Below are 20,981 nucleotides of genomic sequence, written 5' to 3'. Positions count from 1 at the left end.
ATCATGGAACACTTTCCCCAGGGAGACATGCCTTGTGCCAACTTTAGGCGCCAGGCAAAGACCTTTCTCTACACCCTTTGTATGGAAAATGGACTGCCTTCAATTCGATCCTGACTTATGGCGACCCTATGAATAGGATTTTCATGGTAAGCGGTATTCAGAGGGGGTTTACCATTGCCTCCCTCTGAGGCTAGTCCTCCCCAGCTGGCTAGGGCCTGCTCAGCTTGCCACAGCTACACAAGCCAGCCCCTTCCTTGTCTGCAACTGCCAGCTGGGGGGCAACTGGGCTTCTTGGGACTATGCCGCTTGCCCACGGCTGTGCAGGTGGCAGGGCACGTGACCCCTGAGCCACTCACTGTGGGCGTGACCTTTAGCTGGCCCTGGACACCCAGGAGACACGAGCAGGGATTTGAACTCTGGACTCCCAGCCAGGATCTCCTCCCCACTGTGCTATACCAGCTGTCCACTCTTTGTATGCCTCCCCTTTATTTGTATAGACTGTGTTTGTTTTAATTTAGTTTTAATTGTCAGAGCCTCTTTTTAGGCTTTATGGATTATGTTTGTTTTTAACTGGTTATGTAAGTCGCTTTGGGTCATCTGGCGAGAAAAGCAACATAAACATAAATATAATGATAATGGGAGTTGTAGTCCAACAACATGTAGAGGGCACCATGTTGGCTATCCCTGTTCTGTCTCAGTGGTAGAACACTTGCTTTGCATGTAGGAGGTCCTAGATTCAATCTCTGGCATACCAAAGTAAAGCTGGGAAAGACTCCCTGTCTGAAACCCTGAAAGCTGCTGCCAGTCAGGGTAGACATTACTGAGCTAGATGGGCTAACGGTCTGACTTGGCAGAAGGCAGCTTTCTATGTTCCTAAGGGTGCAGTTAGATCAACAGCAGCCTTCCCCGAGAGCTCTCCCATGTCTGCCAGATTCTGATCTTGATACTTGCTTCTGGATGACTCCCCCACAGCCCAATCCAATCAGGGCAGTACTAGGGAAGCAGAAATGGGAACAAATATGTCTAAGATTTAGCAGTCTTAGGCACTCAGGATTCTTTCAGACCTGCCAGTTGCTCTGGCACATAACAATTTCATTCTGGTAGCTAGAAACGTTTTTATTTTCCTCCTGCCCTAATTCAATGCAGAAAAAGAAGGGGGGAAAGTACACTTCAAAATGCAAACTAAAACATTCCAAGATGTTTATTCCCCACTCCCTTGAGCAAATGCTCCCAGCTTTGGCCCAGTAAACTTCCTATTTATACCTAATCTTGTCAGCTGGGCCCAGGAAATCAACAGCCTGCAGCTACATAGAAGGCCAAATATATCCTCAGGCCTGCCGTGCTCACTTCCACACTTCAGGGGCTGACTCCTATTAAGTGAAAATATGAGGACATCTTCCCCTAGAGAAATTACTGTATAAGGTGAACCATCCAGTTGTTCCAGAGTCCTTTGCCCCAGATCAGGTCGGCATTCCTTCCCTCTGTTATCAGAACAAGGTCTGGTCTGCCCTGTCTTCTGATAAGCAGATCTAGGCTTTGACCCTTTGATTGAGAGACTGTGGTCTAAATGAGTTAAATGGGGGAGGGTGCTTATCTGTCTATGTGTGCAGACGCCTGTGTTTGCGTTCTTCCGGAATCCAAGGCTCTGCTTCTAGTTTGGAGAGTGAAGGAGTAGTATCCAAAGGGTTAGAGTCAGCTCTCCACTCTGTAAAATTAAATCAAGAATCAAAACTGGTAAAAAAAAATCCCCTTTATTTCAACAGCTTTTGCAGTTGTACCAATCTAAGAACTGCCTTGCTGAATCAAACCATCTAATTCAGCAAACTGTCCTGAACAGAGATCATCCAGATGCAAAATAAGGCAAAAAGGAGGTGGCCGTCCCCTCCACTGCGTCTCAGTATCTGCTACTTGGCAATATACTGCCTCCTCCAGAGGGAGATTCAATTTCACTATCGTGGCTAAGAGATCTATCCTCTGCTATGAATTTGACTATTTTTAAGCCATCAGTGGCTTGACTTGCATATGTTGCAGAATGTGGTCAAATGAACGTGGTCACACTGCCAGTGAGGAAATACAATTCTGAATGTTCCCCTCTGCAGTCAGAAAACTAGCATAGCAAAGAGCGAGCTAGCTGGGAGCCTCTTTTCTTGATATGCTAATTTTCTACTTACTGTTTTTAGGTAGGGGAGCATCCAAAACAGTATTTCCTATGTATACTCTTCAGCAGTACAATCCACTCCACTACCTTCTCATACTGTTTTGTATGTACATTCAGCACATGGCAATGATTCCCATCTTAAGGTACCAAACTTCATGGATTATGTGTGGTGCAAAGTACTTCCTTTTGTGGTCCTGAACCTAGGACGAAATCAGTTTCATTGGATGAAATATACACACGCACACACAACTGAGGCTAGTCAGTATTCATATCAGCCAGATTCAGAAGAAAGCAATTTTTCCCCAAATACAAAAACAAGGCCACTTAGTTCTACTGCCAAGATTTTCATGTCGTCAGACAGATAAAGGCCTAATAAAAAAAAACTTCACCACTCCAGGGCATCACAATTTAGACCTGATGCCAATTCCACCAAGATGCAATGCCACTCTCAGGAGTAAGCTACTTGCAAGGAAGCAATAAAAGCTTGTGATATTTGTAAAATTATTTTGGATGAGGAGAGAGGTGGGCTTTGCTTACCATTGCTGGGCCTGAGGAAGTCCATTGGGGGTATGCTGGGAAAGGGCTGCTCTGTTTCTTTCAGCTAAGAGAATTATTCATTTTATTTTTGTTTACTTAAATTTATATCACCACTTGACCAATTCCATGCTGTTGAATGGCGGGGGACAAGCAACGGCAGCAATTTTTAAAAATTGCTAGTCTGTCCCCATTCTGGTTCTGAGCAGGTCCTTCCTCATGTTTAGACACGAAGAAGGCTTTTGTCTATGAGCACAGAGTGGGTAAACAGATTTAAGTGCTTTACTTGTTTGTAAAGACAATTTTAAAAAATGACTTGAAAGGAGTAGAGAACTAAAGGCACTGAGTTGAATCCAACTAAGTTATACTCAGAGTAGACCCATTAAAATCAATGGATGTGACTAACTTTGCCAGTGATTTCAATGGGTCTACTCTGAATATGACATAATTGGATTATCTTCTCCTTCAACTGCCATTTCCCCCCTTTTTGTGTAAGTGTTGGTGGGTATACAGCTAGTTTGATCCCTCTTCTTGTTTCCAATTAAAAATCATCCTCAGAGAGGGAGAAGTTTGTTAGCAGCCAAAAATTAAAGACGATGGCAATTTTGCAAGTTGGCATGCAGAAAATTATTTACAGAAGAGTGAGTCTGCAAGCAAATTTGGATACCTTGCTTCTATAATAAACTTCCTCAAAGTTTCTAGTGCTCATTAATATAACAAAGATGATAAAAAGTACCTTGCTACTCTTAGGTTACAAAGGATTGGGGATGGGGAAGAGACATTCAATAAATTGACAACATCGGTTCCAAGATGCAGTATAGCTCCTGATTGAATTATGTCACCCAACATGAAGAACAGGCAGGTAGAGTTCATACTGTGTCAGGAACACATCAGCACTGGTAGCCAACACGGTGTGGACAAGGGCATGCATAGTCCCACGTCCTTCCCCAAAACTCTGCCCACATTCCACAGACTGGCACTAGACCAAGCAACCTCCACTATAAATTTACTAGGTTCTAGCCACAATTCCCACCAGTTGAGAGAGACTTGCAGAGCTTTTTGTAAGGCGTGTGTGTGTGTGCATGTACAATATTTTGGACTTGTGAAAGATTTATATGAAAACCTGTTAAGAGTGTCTCTGAAGCATGGAGCTTCTTCGCACAGTTTCTCCCAAAGATCTTTTCTATCATGTCCCCCTGCAAGCCTTTAGTTTTTCTCCAAAGACAGAGCTGCTAGAACAAACAAAATCCTATACCAAGAAAAGCTGGATTTTGAAACCTATGAAAAGATGCACAGAGCACAGGGGGACTTACTCTGGACTCTGGAGTAAGCATGCGTAAGCTTGCAAACTGGCATGATTTCACCTATTTGGGGCATATTTGATTCCATTCTGCAAAACTCCTTTTGTTTTTTTGTCACAGGGAAGAGCAATGAGCTACCCAGGTCCCTGAAGTCTCCACACCCTGAAAATCTTATTCCACTTCCACTCCGGCTTCTGAGATTTTAGCAGAAATTGTCCACCCATTTTGTAGCATAACTTTATACCCTTTAGGGCTAGAAACTTGCTCTTTTTAAAATGAAAGCTGAGATTTGCAGGGAGCTGAATTTTCTGCCTGGGACTCCCCCTTTTTGTGTGCGTGTCTTTTTCTGCTCTCTGTGAAATTGCAGCACGTACACAGAACTTCCCATGCTTTTCTCCTTGCTTGCCAGAGGACCGCTCCTTACCAAACATTTCTCAAACTCTTGCTAAAATAGCAGCTTCCAAATCAAGCACACAGAAGAAGGTTGTTGAGGCAAATATGAGCAGCACCACCAGTCAACAGTTCTGACTCATTAAGGGGCCCACCAAGAGGCAGCAAATGCTAGAGGGGGGCAGCAGAGACAGCATCTCCTGCTGTTCTGCCTCAACCCCCTTCCCATACCCCATAACTAGGCTGCTTCTGTCAGGTGTGGTCGAAGATACAATCCTGTTGCCATTGCTGAAGTAACATTCCACCACCAATCTTGATGGCTTCTGTATGAGCAAAAAAGGAGGGAAACGTCTTGTCCTTCTCTTCAGGAGATAAATGTCTTGGGCTGGCCCCATGCACAGCTGGGCTCCACGACAACAGAATGCGCCCCAGAGACCCCTGCCACCCCTCCCCCAGAATAAGTAAAGTGACATCCTTCCTTAAGGGCTCTCAGTAACCTGGAGTCTGCCCGAATGCAAAAATCCACAGTTTTGCAGGGAATGTATTGATTCTCATGCTTATCACTGAGGCCCAAATTTGGGTTACTTAGCACAAACTTTCCAGAGCAGAGTACAATGAGCCGATGCCATGCATCCACCTATTACCCCCCCCAAAAAAAAGAGCTGGAAGAAGGGAGCAGTGGAAAGCACTGGAAACCAGTATCTTTTCTTCCTAGTAGACTGTTGCAAATTCAAAGAGAAGTCCAAGCTCATGTCTCAGCAATGGTGCCTGCCCGTCCCATAAACCGAAGAATATTTCAGTGGATTTCTTCTGCACACAAGATTATAATGCGGGTGAATTTACTTTAGACCAGTGGATTAAGGATATTGATTTTCAATATTCTGTATCAAATGCCTGCAGAATTTGTTCTCCAACCCATTTTGGTCTGATTTTTGACTTTCCGAGATATGGCAGATATTTGGATAATTTGACCACCCGCAAGTATCACCATGGCTTCTTCAGAGCTTAACTGTCTCTCCTCTGCAATATTTGTTGTTGTTATATGCCTTCAAGTCGATTACAACTTATGACAACCCTATGAATCAGTGACCTCCAAGAGCATCTGTTATAAACCACCCTGTTCAGATCTTGGAAGTTCAGGTCTGTGGCTTCCTTTATGGAATCAATCCATCTCTTGTTTGGCCTTCCTCTCTTTCTACTCCCTACTGTTTTCCCAAGTATTATTGTCTTTTCTAGTGAATCATGTCTTCTCATTATGTATTCAAAGTATGATAACCTCAGTTTCATCATTTTAGCTTCTAGTGACAGTTCTGGTTTAATTTGTTCTAACACCCAATTATTTGTCTATTTCGCAGTCCATGGTATGCGCAAAGCTCTCCTCCAGCACCACATTTCACATGAGTTGACTTTTATCCGCTTTTTTCAGGACATTATCAGGGTGTCCAATATGAAGATAATTTGTTTCCATGTAAAGATGAAGTAGTTGAAACCTTGGCTGATGTTCTTTTTGTATGTGATTTTTATAGAGAGGAAGGTAATAAATTATTTGCTCCATTATGAGGAACTACTCATTGTAATGATATACGAATTATTTCTTGGCTGATACAAATAAGTTAATGACAGAGATAGTGGCCAAGTTCCTCTTTTCTGCTGAAAGGACTCATAAGATGATTCTTTCTTCCTAACTGCAACCCTAATTTTATGTTTTTATTTTTGTATCTTATTGCATTTTAAATATGTATGTTTTATTGTTTATGTATTTTATCTTATTCTGTTGGGTCAGTGACCATTTAATAATAAACAATAACTATTGAAGTCCCATTGAGTTCAGTGGGGTTTCCTCCCAAGAAAGTTTGTCTAGGATTTCAGTGGAACAAAAGGCACCAGATGAGAAACAGCAAGAAAAAGAGCTGGTTTCAAAACTACAAATGGGTTGCCCAGTTGGTGGCAGAAGACAAATATGTCCTAACCAAAACCTTTATCATGAGAGATGGAAGCCTGTGTGGTGTCTACTAGGCCCACATGTTTTGTGCAGGAGTGCCATGCATGTGCTGAATCAGATATTTAATACAGAATCCTCCCCAAGAGCATCAACCTGCTTGCTTTCAAGTCAGAGACAGCCAATATGGTGTCCTCCAGATGGTGCTGGACTACAATTCCCATCATCCCTGATCTTGGTCCTGCTTGCTGGGGCTGATGTTGTTGAACTTCTGGAGGGCACCACATTGGCTACTTCTATTTTATGTCACTGTGACGGCAAAGAATTCCAAAACTGTCCTCATGCAAAAGTTCAGTCCTCAGCACAGCAGTTTGTTTTTTAAGGCATATCTCAAGTAGAAAATTTGAGCCCTTCCAGGCAAGAATTTGACATCCACCAAGCCAACCGTCTCCATCTATTAAACAGGAAGCTGACATGAAGTCTTTTTGTCCATCTAGCCCAGTATCATCTATGCTGCTTGGCAGCTGCTCTCCAGGGCCTCAGCACATGGTCTTTCACACCTATTACCTGGTCCTTCTGATGGAAAGGAGAGCCAGTGTGGTGTAGTGGTTAAGGTGTTGGACTATGACCAGGGAGACCAGGGTTCAAATCCCAACACAGCCATGAAGCTCACTCGGTGACCTTGGGCCAGTCACTACCTCTCAGACTCAGAGGAAGACAATGGTAAACCCCCTCTGAATAGCGCTTACCATGAAAACTCTCTTCATAGGGTCGCCGTAAGTCGGAATCGACTTGAAGGCAGTCCATTTCCATTTTTCTGATGGAAAACACCAGGCACTGAAGGAAGGCCCTTCTGCATACAAGCATGTGCACAGTAGCTTTAACTATATCTCCACTTTGCATAACACATATATGAAGAAGGCATACCCACACTCATTTCACAGTAAACTCACTCTACCACCCTTCACGACATCACAGCCAGTAATGCCCTCTTGCTGTCCTAGACTTGATACTCCACAGCCTACTGTTGTTGACAAAGGTAAGGAAGGCTAATGCTTTTTCCAGATGTAGGTCCCCCCTCCTCATATTTCTCAGAACTGTCCTCAGAGGGTGTTCCTAATTAGAAATCCACTTCTGAGTTTTGTCAATGGAAAGTCAGCTCCTCATGAAGCTAACTTTCCTGCAACAGATGGCTAGGTATCGTTCTGAACAGCAAGTTTCCAGCCTACTTTTGAGTAACTTTACTCACAAGGAGTGGGACATTTGTCTCTCCTTCCCCTGCTACTACTCTGAACACATCTCTTCCATAGTTTACAAAGAACAGTATAGGAACAGAAAAGGACCAAATCAAAATAAAAACAAGACTGAGTAAGCTGCAACAGAGGAGCCATGGTCCTATCTCCTTTTTTTGCAGCTGATGACATCCAAGAGAGATGCTTCTACATGGACTCCAGTTTGATGTGCTCTCTGGTACCAGGACAACCGAGACATGGTGCCCTGAAACAGTTTGCATAGTATAAGCCAGCACCCCACAACGTGGTGCCCTTTAGATGCTGTTGGACTACAACTCCCATCATCCCTGACCATTGGCTATGCTGGCAGGCAACACCCACCAGCTTGGCCAATATGGCCAATAGTCAGGGATGAAGAGGGCTGTAGTCTACATCTGTAGGGCATCATATTGGCTACCCCTGTTGTACATTGCCCTGTGACTATATGAAGAAGAGTGAGATAGAAATAGCTAAATAAATATAGGGGGTAGAAGGCAAATACTGTGTTTTGGTAAAGAAACTAGCTCAAATGGGGGGCTAGCATTTCTCTATTTAAAGGGGAAGCTTTGATATATATTTTTTCTGGGTAGGAGGGTGAGATCACAGCAAGGTTTAAAAGCTTATACTTAGATAGAGTCAAGATTTTCTTCTTCTTTAAGAAATAAAAAAGAGTCCCAAAAAGCAGTGTATTGTAAGAGCATGCGCTGTGGTTACTTTTTCTGTTGCATAATAATTTTAGCAATGTTATCAAAACAGGTGTATGTTTTTTTATGAGTGGGATTTGTGACTTTGGCAAGCATAAATATAGAACACAACACACACACACATTTAATTCTTTAGAACAACAATCACTTGGTGGGTTGAATGAGCGATATAGCTACAGGTTCAAGTACTCCTGATGAACAATCAAATAGGGCCTGAAACACAAGGTGGAATTGCCATCCATTGCCCCTCCCTAAATGGCATTTGTGACATCAAAAAGAAGGACAACAATTATTCACACTATTCACTGACAAGAGTGGGGGGAAAGGTTACGTTTTGTGAACTATGAGGCTGCAGCCCTAGACTGAACACCCAGGGAATGTTTCCTTACTATAATAGGAGCTCTCATCAGTGGACAGAGCTTCCAAGGAAGGTTCTAGAACAGACTTGCTTGGAAGTATTTGGAAGAAAGCTGGATAAGCTTCTGCCAGGGACACTTTCAATAGGGGACAATCTGACAGAGAAAGCAGGTTGCTTTTTCTCTCTTACTCCCAGGAGCCTGAAACAAGTCCAAGTCTTCAAAGGCACAGCTGGACATGAGGGTCCATCTTCCGCTACCTGGTGCATCCTGGGGAAAATGAGCACTAACTGACAACCTTATGTTCACTGCAACAGAGGCAAAGTTTGGCCCTGTGTCCTTTGCCTTTAATCAACTGTTTCAGAAACCCCAAACTAATCCTTGGCAGCCGAGCGCGGGGGAAAGGAGCGGTCAGGGGTAGGATTTGAATTCTGTACTCCCCACCTACTTCCCAATTTTTTCCATCAGACAAAATGCTGCAACTGGGATAAATTAAATAGAACTGGCACATTCTTAGCATATTTTGTATCCCAGTAATTTATAAGTACTGAAGCCATTTATGTCTTGGAATGATGATGATATTAAAGGATTGGCAATCTAGCAAAGAATTGTAAGAGATCTGATAGTGACGGGCAACATGAGCTGCATCACACGTTACAGTAGGCACCTCAAATGGCTACACAGCTTTTCTGAAGGTCACAGTGGGGAGCCACTGACCAGTCCCAGCTCCCTGGTGCCTGCTTCTGTGATTCAGATGCAGCAAAGGTTACCTTAAGCAACCTCTTTGCATGTTACGGGAAGCAGAAGGCACATGGAAAGTCTTTTAACAAGCACCCACTTCTTCTGCAATGTGTGAAGCTGCCTCCTAGGCATGGACGTAAGCAGGGTAAATAAAAACCAATTATTTCATTTCAAAAAAATAAAACTTTAAGAAGCATCATTTTTAATAAATAACTTTGCTTGCAAATGAAATCTGAATTTAATACAAACACATTAAAGCCTACACTTAGTTTCTTGTAAATGAATCGTGAGCATCTATCAAACACGTTAAAGTTAAAAAAAAAAAAGCACGAGGAAAAACATCTGAGGTTAAGTATTGTTAAGTGACATAATAAGTCATGCACTGTATCCGTTATTGTGGATGACATTTCCTGGATCCTAGCATCCTTGCTAGTTCCTGAGTTTAGTAGTTAGTGCTAATCGTAATACCAACATCCTGGCATTGGTAAGCTAACGCACACCTGTAAATGGGTGACTTAATTTAAATCAATCCATCCTGGAAACAAGGGGTCCATAAGAAAGGATCTGGGAAGCATATGGAATAAGAAAGCTCCTTCCTTGCCAGAAGAAGCCCCACAGTTGCAAATGTAAACAATATTGCAAAATGCTGTAGGAATTTTGTGGTGATGATCAAAGATTCTAGCAGTGGTTGGCTGAGCTGCTCTCATGTCACAGAAGGATGGGATCTGAGCTGCTCAAATCCTAGGGAAAGACAGAGCAGGCAGAAGGGCCTAGCACAGGAGAGGTAGTGGAGCCTAAGGCAAAGAAGGTTAAAAACAGGGTGTGGTCCAGTGGAGAGAGAGGGCAAAGAAGAGATGTGCACATAGCCAGGCAATGAAGAGGTGAACAAGAGCAGAGTTCAAACATTAATTTGAAACACATAGTCAAATTAATGACTACAGGCCTCTAGTCCTCGTGTAGGTGTAAAAAGAGTCTACTGGATCAGACCAAAGGTTCATCTAGCCTAGCATCACATCATACCCTACCCCAAGAAGCCCGCTCTACTCCCTCCCTGCTGGTTTTCCAGAGGCTTCTGAAAACAATCTTTTTCCGGAGAGCCTTTAGGAGGGACTGAAGGTACAGCCTGACACTGACTTTTATGTTTTCTACATTAAATTTTACCTTTATAGTCCCTTTAGTACCAATCTCTCTATATATGTATATATGTGTGTGTGTATGTGTGTGTGTATGTATGTGTATATGTATATGTATATGTATATGTATATGTATATATATATATATATATATATATATATATATATATATGTAAGACAGTTTTGAAAGCAACAAACAGAACTTCACTCAAGCTTGCTCTGGATCCCTATAAGGATTCCGTTAATCACCTAATATGTATATATGAACGTAATTGTGATTAACCAAACAGAGGTTTTTATTATATTAACAAAACGTTTCAGTTTCCGCCTTCATCAGCTGCCAACATACAAAAATTTTGTATGTTGACAGCTGATGAAGGCGGAAGCTGAAACGTTTTGTTAATATAATAAAAACCTCTGTTTGGTTAATCACAATTACGTTCATATATATATATGTGTGTGTGTATATGTATATATATGTATATATATATATACTGTATTTTATGTATTTTAATTTATTTTAATGTTTTTGTGATTTTACTGCTTACAATTTTATTATGTACATATCTGGTTTTATTTTTGTAAGCCGCCCTGAGTGCCCTATTATAGGGTAGAAGAGCTGGATAGAAATATTTTAAATAAATAAATATTTCCCATAGTGGTCAGCCAGATGCCTCTGGGAAATCTTCAAGCAGGTCATGAAGACAATAGTCCTCTCCCATTGGTGCTTCCTAGCAACAGGTATTGTGGGTATACTACCTCTGAACCTGGAGATTGCACATAGCCAGCTTGACTTGTAGTCACTGATACTTATCCTCCATGAATTCCCTTTTAAAGCCATCACTACATCATGTGGCAGCAAGTTACACATATTAATTATGTATTGTGCTGAGTAAAAATAGACTATATTTTGTCTGTCCTGAATCTCCTGCCAAATCAATATCATTGGATGACCCCAAATTCTAACATTTTGAGAGACAGAGGTTTTTCTTAATCTCCGATCATTGTGGCAGCTCTTTTCTGTTCAGCTCAGCAATCCTCCTTTTTAAAATACAGCAAGCCAGCAAACAGAACTGGCCAAAGTATAGATTTGAAAGAGGGCATTACCACAAGCAGTAGTTTTATTTTTCTGTCTCTTTCCTAATAATTTCTGGCATGGAATTTGTCTTTTTCACAGCTGCTGCACACTGGGTTGACATTTTCAAGTGCCTGACTGCCATCTTCTGAGCTGCTCAAATCCTAGGGAGAAACAGAGCAGGCAGAAGGGCCTAGCAAAGGAGAGGTAGAAAAGTCAATGGAGCCTAAGGCAAAGAAGGTTAAAAACAGGGTGTGGTCCAGGCGAGAAAGAGGGCAGGGATGTGCATATAGCCAGACAATGCAGAGGTGCACAAGAGCAGAGTTCAAACATTAATTTGAAATACATAGCCAAATTATTGACTACAGGCCTCTAGTCCTCATTAAAAGCAAAAAACCTCAACAACCTGTACTAAATGCACATACGTCTTCTTCCCACATTCTGAGCTGAAGACAACCCTTTAATCAAGAGAATCACATAAAAGTGATCTGGCTTATTACAGCACACAGTTCTCAAGCCACCTTTGAGCATACAGTAATACCTCAGTTAAGGAATCCTCCAGGAGGAAGGTCCTTTTAAGTTAAGCTGAAACTGACCAGTTTTGCTTTGCTATGGGAAAAACTTTCAAACCTGTGCCTTTCCTCTAAGGTGAAACTGACTAGACTATGTCTGCTTTGCTATGGATAAACTTTCAAGCCTGTCCCTTTGCTTTAAGGTGAAACTGATAAGCGTAGGTATTTGCTTTGCATTAAAGAGATATCTTGCTTTCTCCCAGGGCTGGGGAGAGAAGGATCCAATACATTCAAAGGGGGAGGGAAAGGGGATGGATGCCAGGTAGGTACCCTTTAAAGCCCCTATTGAAGCTGCCCCCACCATCTATGAGCAGGTGTAGGAACCTATCTCCATTCTTTCCATATTATTCCTACCTCTGGTAGGAAAGTTTCTGTAAATAAATAATGTCCAGGAGCACATCTACTTTGTTAAATGGGGTATTACTGTATTTTGGTCAAGAAAAATGTATATCCCACTAAAATAATAACAATAAAAAATCAAAAGACTTGAGAATCAAATTTTAAAATCACAGTAATATTTCTGTTAAAATATACAAGTCTTCAGGCAGATACAAATGTTTATAGGATTGACATATATAGCCATCTGTCAATAGCCTGAAAGAAAAAAAAGATTTTTGTGTTGTATTATAAGCAAAATGTGATTCTGCCACTCTGCTTGGGTACAGCAAGCTTGGACAATGACTCTCAAAGGAAGTAGCATGAACAGAGGAGGAACAACTCTTGATCCTTCTCACTAGGAACGAGAGGAGGAGGCCACACTAATTGTTAGCTACTTAAAAGAGGTGCTGGGGCTCAAACCAGCCTGGAGGTGACGCCCTCCAACTTGGAAGCCCTGTTCTCTAATCCCTTAGGTGTGGAGATGGCTCTGGATATATAGCAGTGATACTCTGTACATGCTTGGGTAGTCCCTATTATTATTTGAGACTGTGTCTTGGGATTGAACCATGACAGCTCTGAAAACAGGTCTGAGGCAGAGTCCTATCCCCAACTCCTGTGTGCAGTACAAGTACTGAAGGGCATTTGTTTTCTTCACTTCAGTTCCCTCAACCCAAGAAAGAAAGCCGCATGTGATCATCAATCCAGCCAGGAACCAAGTTCACATGGTTGTCAGAGCCACAAATTTTCTGATAAATTTTAGTGATAGGTGACAGACCCAAACAAGAAAATAATACAAGGACCCAGGCTTCCACTAGCAGAATCTCTGTATGTTCAGACACATATGGATTTGCCAGTGCTGTCTTCTCCCAGTTTAGCCCTATGGGGACTCCTGAAACTCAGGAAAAACCTCTCAGTTTTGACACTAGCATAATAGAGAAACCACAGCACCCCAACAAGTGAGTCAGACCTTATCTCTGACCTCTAACTAAAAGCTATGGGAAGGGGGGGAGTAAAGTAATGACATGCATTTTCCAGCAGGGCTGATCAGATGAGCAAGGGTTAATCCTCAAGGCCTCCCTAGCTGCCAGTACAGCCCCCAACCCACCAATAAAGAGCCGGTCACACGCACATGTACACCCCTTGTCTTAAAGGAACAGAGACAAGGAAGAAAGGGATCCTACCTCAGTGAGAGGTTCAGGGCCAGAGGACGCCTGCTCCATCCAGCATGCAAAGGACTGCACTCATCTTCTATTAATACGCGTGGGAATAACTTGGTCAACGAATAGGCAGAGGAGCATCCCTGCAGAGTCTCAGGGCACACAGCCAAATGTTGGCTGAATGCTGGTGCAAGGGGTAGTGTGCAAAAGAGAAAGGGGAGGGGGAAGCTCAGCCTCTCAACCAGGGATCAAGTCACTTCAAAGGCACTGGGGTTTTCTCCGCCCCTTTTCTTGTAGGGAACACCAAGGTCTGTTAAAGATTTATCTTGGGACAACAAGCAGGCTCACCAAATAAGAGTTAGGGTCTCCAGGTGACACCAATTTTATTCTGATTGGGAAACATACTTTTTGGACTAGCCACAGAACTTTTCATCCTGCAGTGCAACCCAAAACACTGGGGGGGGGGGAGATACACATATAGGAAGCTACCTTATATTGTGTCAGACTATTGGGAGCATCAGGCTCAGTATTTTCTATTCTGATTGGATGCAGCTCTCCAGGGTATCCCCTCCCCCAATCCTACCTGGAGATGCGGGGGACTGACCATAGAACCTTTGCCATGCAAAGCATGTACTGCAGCATTGAGCTTCCCCTTGCCATTCCACAATTATTATTTATTTAGTATAAGTCTATTCCAATTTTTAACCAAGGTGGGCTCCTAAAGTGGTTCGCAATTAACATCCAAACAAAGGGATATGCTGTGTGTGTGTCTGTGGGGTGTCTGTGTCGGTCCCTTCTGTCCCCTAGCTGCTGGCAATTACAATCCAGATTCTTCTCACCAGAGGGAGCAGGCAAAAGGAGCTACAACTGGACTCTGAGGCTTCACAGAAGGTAAAAGATGCCAACCCACAGAAACAGCCCTTCCAATGATCTACATAGCCTAGGAGAAATCACTCAACATTCTAGCAGAACTGGAAAAATTCCAGGCACCTATTTACCAAGGAACTACCTGGAAATTAGATACCAATGCCTAGGAAATTCTATTTTGCTTCTTAAGCTATGCAAAAGAAGAATAAAGTTGTCTAGCAGCATCTTTCTCTCTCAATATGTATTACTCAAAGCTACCTCCCAATATCCCATTCCATTCTCCTAATATTATCTCACAGTCTAGCATGGCCAAAAAAAATAGGACTCAAGGCAGAGTAGCCCAAATTGGCCCTGGCTCAGTTCCAAATGGCTTCCGTCTGAGTCTTATAGGATAAAGTAAGCAGGTTGCAAGGTGGGAGCACAGTTCAGAGTGACAAATCATTCTTCTCACTCCAGAAACAGTGAGCAGCCAGGGGACAGTTTAGCCTCCACCCCAAAGCTATCCCCAACAAAGCTGTCCCCTTTTCTTTCATTCACTTGTATTAAGAAAAATGAAGCCACAGCACCAGACACTCAATGTGGCAATTTGGGGGGGGGGGCTACAAGGATCTCATTGGGGTGAGAAGTGTCCCTCCTCAAGGCAGACTCATGGTCATGGGGGAAGGAGCAATAGATTCTTATTCATCACCACAAAAAAAAGAAGGGGAGGAGCTGGGTTTTTCTCCTACGGGGAAAAATGTTGCTCTTAAAGCTAATATTGTATTCTATTTTTAGTCTCTCACTAAGTTGCTGACAACTTCTACAATACTCCTTAATGTGCAAAGGGCTGTAAACTCCTTAATTCATCCTTCCAAAAAATACTGCAAGGAAGGCCATTACAGTTTCCAATCTACAAAAGCAGCAGGCAGGTTTTGTTGGTAAGCTCATGTTGGGTCCATATCAGGGTGTTTAGGAGGAGTCTTACTACGGAGGAACATGGGTGATGCCACCCCAGTTTCAGTGATCATGGGTAGAGGGAAATACAGCCATGGGGAGGTGGTGAATTACCATAGAAGAAGAGGGCAAGGCACCTTGCTCTTTGCTGCCACTCCTCTCATGGATGGGTTCCTCGTTGCTCATCTGCTGCGCCCACTGACCTGTGTGTGTTGTTAACGCCAGATCAGTACACAATAAGACCACTGTCATCCATGATTTGATCATGGAGGAAGGTGCTGATTTGGTGTGCATTACTGAGACCTGGGTGGGTGAGCTGGGAGGAGTTGATCTGACCCAGCTTTGCCCACCTGGATACTCGGTGCAACACCAGCACAGGCTGCAGGAATGGAGGGGAGAGGAGTTGCTGTGGTCTACAGAACTTCCATCTCTGTCACCAGGAAACCACTCTGTCTTGGACCTGGCTGTGAGGGCCTGCGTATGGTGTCGGGCCGAGGAGATAGTAAACTAGGGCTGCTGCTGCTGCACCGTCCCCCCTGCTGCCCGGCAGCTTCTCTGACCGAGCTGGCGGAGGCCATCTCGGCTGTGGTGTTGGAGGAGCCCAGAACAATAGTGCTGGGTGATTTCAAAGTCCATGCTGAGGCTTACCTCTAGTGTTCCAGGCTCAGGACTTCATGGCCTCCATGACAACCATGGGGCTGTCTCAAATTGTTATTGGCCAAACACATAGGGCAGGGCACACCCTCAACTTGATTTTTGCTCCAGATGCAGGAAGGGGTGGTCTGGAGATGGGGGGTAGATGTCACCCCACTGTCATGGTCAGACCACTGCTTGGTGAAGTTTAAACTTACAGCTCCAATCACTCCCTGCAGGGGTGGTGGACAGATTAAGAAGGCCCGCCCCCACAGACTAATGGAATCCACAGGATTCCTGAATGCCCTGGGGGAGTTCCCAGTAGATAGAGCAGGTGACTGTGTTGAAGCCCTTCTCACGCCGTGGAACAGCAAGGCGCATTGGGCTCTTGACATGGTTGCCCCTGAACGCCCTTTCTGGCATTGTGGAGCCCAGTTTGCACCTTGGTACACCAGTGAGCTAAAGGCAATGAAACAGGCTGGACAACAGCTAGAGAGCAAGGCAAAAGACGTGCTGTGAGGCTGATCGGGCACGAGTAAAACATCATAACTGTGCCTACTGTGTGGCGGTGAGAGGGGCGAAGAAGACCCACTTCTCTGCCTCCATCACATCCTCAAGTAGCTGTCCAGTGGAGCTTTTCCGTATTGTCAGGGGTCTGCTGACATCAACTCCAGGAAATTGAGTTTTAGACGCTTCAGAGGCCCACTGTGAATTGTTTGCAAGGGACTTTGAGGGTAAAGCTGCTCACCTCCGTAGCAGACTTGATGCCCCATCCACATCTACTGTAGTCCCCAATGAGATGTCCAGTTCAACGTCTGCTGCAACTTCTTGGAAATGGTTTCAGCTGATGTGGCCTGATGACATGGACAAGGCGCTTGTGTTGATGCAGCCAGCAACGTGTCCTCTCGACCCTTGCCCTTCTTGGCTTATTAAAGCTTGCAGAGGGGGGTTGACTGAGTGGATCCAGGGTGTGGTCAATGCATCATTGCGGGAGGGGGTGGTTCCAGCTGCTCTGAAAGAGGCGGTGATCCAACCACTCCTGAAAAAGCCCACCCTGGACCCATTGGTTTGTGACAACTACTGACTGGTCACAAATACCCCCTTCTTAGGGAAGGTGATTGAGAGGGTTGTGGCACAGCAATTGCAAATACTCTTGGATGAAACAGATTATCTTGACCCGTTCCAGTCTGGGTTCAGGCCTGGTTATGGGACTGAATTGGCCTTGGTCGCCCTGATGGATGACCTTTATCGGGAGAAGGACAGGGGGAGTGTGACTCTGTTATTCTTACTTGATCTCTCAGCGGCTTTTGATACCACTGACCATGGTATCCTTCTGGGCTGACTTGGTGAGATGGGTATTGGAGGCACTGTTTTACAGTGGTTCTGAACCTATTTCCAAGGTCGTTCTCAGAGAATAGCATTGGGTGACTGTCTTTCAGCCCGCTGGCAGTTGTGCTGTGGGGTGCCACAGGGTACCATCTTGTCCCCCATGCTGTCTAACACCTATATGAAGCCCTTGGGAGCGGTCATCAGGAGATTTGGGGGGAGATGTCAGCAGTATGCTGACAATACCCAGCTCTGTTTCTCTGTAACATCTGAATTGGGAGAGGCCATGCAAGCCTGGACTCAGTGATGGGCTGAATGAGGGCCAATAAACGGAATCCTAGCAAGACGGAGGCGCTGTGAGTTAGTGGTTCCCGAGTTCAGATAATTGGTCAGTTGCCTGCTTTGGGTGGGGTCGTACTTCTTCTGAAAGCAGGTCTGTAGTCTGGGGGTGCTCTTGGATCCACCTTTGTTGCTAGAGGCTCAGGTGACCTCCGTGGCTAGGAGTGCCTTTTACCAGCTTCGGCTGGTAAGACAGCTGCGGCCGTTTCTGGACCAGGATAGCCTGACCACTGTTGTCCACCACTGGTAACCTCCAGGCTGGATTACTGTAATGCGCTCTATGTGGGGCTGCCTTTGAGGTTGGTGTGCAAGTTGCAGCCGGTGCAAAATGCGGTGGCAAGACTGTTCACTGCAGCAGGTTACCATCAACATGTCACCCACTGCTGAAAGAATTGCACTGGCTGCCCATTTCCTATTGAGCCAAATTCAAGGTTCTAGTTTTGGTGTACAAAGTCCTATACAGCTTGGGACCAGGATACCTGAAAGATCATCTTATCCCTTATATACCCAGTCGAGCATTGCGCTCTGCAGGTGAGGGCCTCCTGCAGATACCATCTTATTTATATTTATTTATTTATTTATTTATTTAAAACTTATATACCGCCCGACTCTTATCAGGAGGTCCGTTCTGCACCACATAGGAAATGGGCCTTTAGTGTGGCGGCACCTACCCTGTGGAATTCCCTCCCCTTAAATGTTAGACAGGCGCAGTTTCGGTGCCTATTGAAGACCTTCCTCTTTCAACAAGCCTTTTAAGTCAAGACCTATCGCAGTCTGCGTCTGTGTTGGAATTGCTTTTTAATATGTTCTTAAACCTTCTTTTTAAAAATGTTTTTAATCTTAGACAATGTTTTGAAAGCTTTTAAAAAAAATGTTTTTAAAGATGTTTTGTTTTAATGTGTTTTAAATTTTGTTTTTATGAAGTTTTAAGGTTTTCAGTGCTTTTGTTTGCCGCCCTGGGCTCCTGCTGAGAGGAAGGGCGGGATATAAATCAAATAATAAATAAATAAATAAACCAAGGCTGAGAGGAAGTGACCTGCTCAAGATCATATAGTCTGTTAATTGCAGAGCCTGGATTTGAACCTGAGTTTTGTTCATTTCCAAGCCCAATAATCCTATCTCTGGAGTGCGCTGGCCCTTGCAGCTATCATATTTTCCATCTGGAAGTTCGACCACTGCCGGATCCTTAACCTGTTTTCCACTGAACAATTTTCTTCATGTGTAGACAATAGACAAGCAGAAGGAGAGACAGAAGCTTTTGCTGTTGTGTGCCATGACTGAGGCAGGAGACAGAGGAACAAACCACCCTCAGCCTTCCTCAGAAAGTGCAATGCAAGAGTTGATTGTAAGCAGGGCCTGTTTACATAAGCCATTGTCCGAACAACAACTCAGCCCTCCTGAGAGGCATCACCTGACCCCACAGTGACCAATCACAAGCCAAATGAACTGAGGAGAAAGTGGCATCTGCGGTAGGCCATTTTTAGGATATGGAGACTGAAGCATCTTTCATTTTCTTCTCAAGGTGGTGCATTCAAGAAATCTTGTTGCTGACAGGGTCCTATACTCACTTGCATGTAAACACCTCAGAGGTTGCAAGTGGAGATCTATGAAATATTCACCTGGAGGAAGGGGAGGAATAGGAGGAACAAGCTTTCCTCCCCCACCTCAGGACTCTCCACTCAAAGCTTTCCATTTCCATGACACCATCTTGCCTCCACATACAGTGGCTTCAGCCCTGAAGTGGATGTGTGTGAACTGTTTCCCCTATCCCCTGTCCTATACACACGCACACCCTTGACCCCAAAGCAAGCACAGAAGCAGGGAGGAAACAAGGCAGGCTGTATTCATTCTTGGAGTTCCAGGAACTCCAGTTCCCACCATGGTTTTAGAGTCAAAGAGAAGGTGAGCTTACTCCCTCTTGCCTTCAGCCTCCAAAACGGTCACAGGAGCTTGTGCCAGTAGGCTGAAGGAAAACTAGTGGAAGTCTGTGTGCTTCCCCCCTCAGCCTAACTCAGGGCTCCTGCCTGCATGCTACTCTCTGCCGCCAACATTTCCTACGGCACTGCACATACAAACCAATCCCCCCCCCCAGTTTTGGGTGGTGGTGAAAGGAAGTTGAGGGGATTTTCAAGCCCCACCACTATTTTTCTAGTAGAAGCCTCTTACCATCAGTACAGATGCCTATCCTATCCTCCCCTCCCCCCCATCTTCTTCCTTATTTTGGTTTCTAGCACACGTGCACAGGGTGGACCCATGTTACTAACAGAGGGAACGATTCAGGGGGTGAATCAAAGATTGCCAACCCTCACCAACATGAGGAACTCTTTCATTCACCTCCCTGGGTTTCAGCCCAGATTAAGTGATCAGATGAACAGTAGCTGGATGCTCTCTGGAAGGTGGGGTTCACTATACCACAGAGGGGAAAAGTTTTACTTAAGGGATGCCTTTTGAAGAGAAGCTGAAGTCGAGGGTCAGAGCCCCTATCCCTCCGAAGTGGGCTGCCAAAGTCCAGTACACACACACACACACACACACACACACACACACACACACACCTCTCTCTCCCCCCCACCCCAGCCTGCTTACTTCAGAGTTAGCAAATGAAGAGCCATTTAGCACTCTGGCTCTGGGGCATCTACTTGTTGATCACTTCCATAGCCAGAGAGGCAGTGACTTGTGTATGACACAAAGCAAAGCAAGGCAGGGGGATGGTCCTTTTCCCAAACCCAAAAAAGGAAGCTGGAGAAATAAAAAACCAATGCTCCATTGTATTAGCCTTCACCATATCTAAATAGCAAGATGATGGTCATAGCCCATAACTTGTGACTAATCTGCTTAGGGAAGAGCAATATCCAAAGCACCCCTAATGCATCCTGGAATGTTTGGCTGTTGCAGGCAACAGCTGCTATGTCGGCCTGAGATAAGCACCTCTAAATATTGATAGCGATACTGGGCTCTGAAACCAGATTGTGGTCTGGAGACTGCCAGTGATCTCTGGAGGACTCCCACACCTTCCTGTTCTCCAGGCCACAATGGAATTGAGAGAGGGAAATTATTAATAGCCAGATGTTTCTTTGAAATTTGAATCCTATGTTGAAAAGGCAAGCTACTTTTCACATTTGTCACCTAAATAGAAGCTTGCCTTGCCTCTTCAACACGATTGAACTTCAGAGA

At 44.3% G+C, this 20,981-nt stretch overlaps 1 protein-coding gene across 2 annotated transcripts in view; it reads right to left on the bottom strand.

Moving 5' to 3' along the window:
- The window catches only part of CDK16 (cyclin dependent kinase 16), a 75,455-nt gene that overhangs the window by 45,099 nt on the left and 9,375 nt on the right, over positions 1 to 20,981 (bottom strand). Inside the window, exon 1 of one of the 2 annotated variants that reach the window (XM_061614434.1) lies at positions 13,734 to 13,755. The exons of the other annotated variant lie outside the window; for it this stretch is intronic. The gene's annotated coding sequence lies outside the window, so the exon portion shown is untranslated. Of the gene's footprint in view, positions 1 to 13,733; positions 13,756 to 20,981 lie in introns of those variants that run through there. 2 annotated transcript variants of the gene reach the window in all.

This window comes from Rhineura floridana, chromosome 3 (assembly GCF_030035675.1).
Source record: "Rhineura floridana isolate rRhiFlo1 chromosome 3, rRhiFlo1.hap2, whole genome shotgun sequence".
Classification (NCBI taxonomy): domain Eukaryota; kingdom Metazoa; phylum Chordata; class Lepidosauria; order Squamata; family Rhineuridae; genus Rhineura; species Rhineura floridana.
This window is presented reverse-complemented; position numbering and strand designations above follow the sequence as displayed.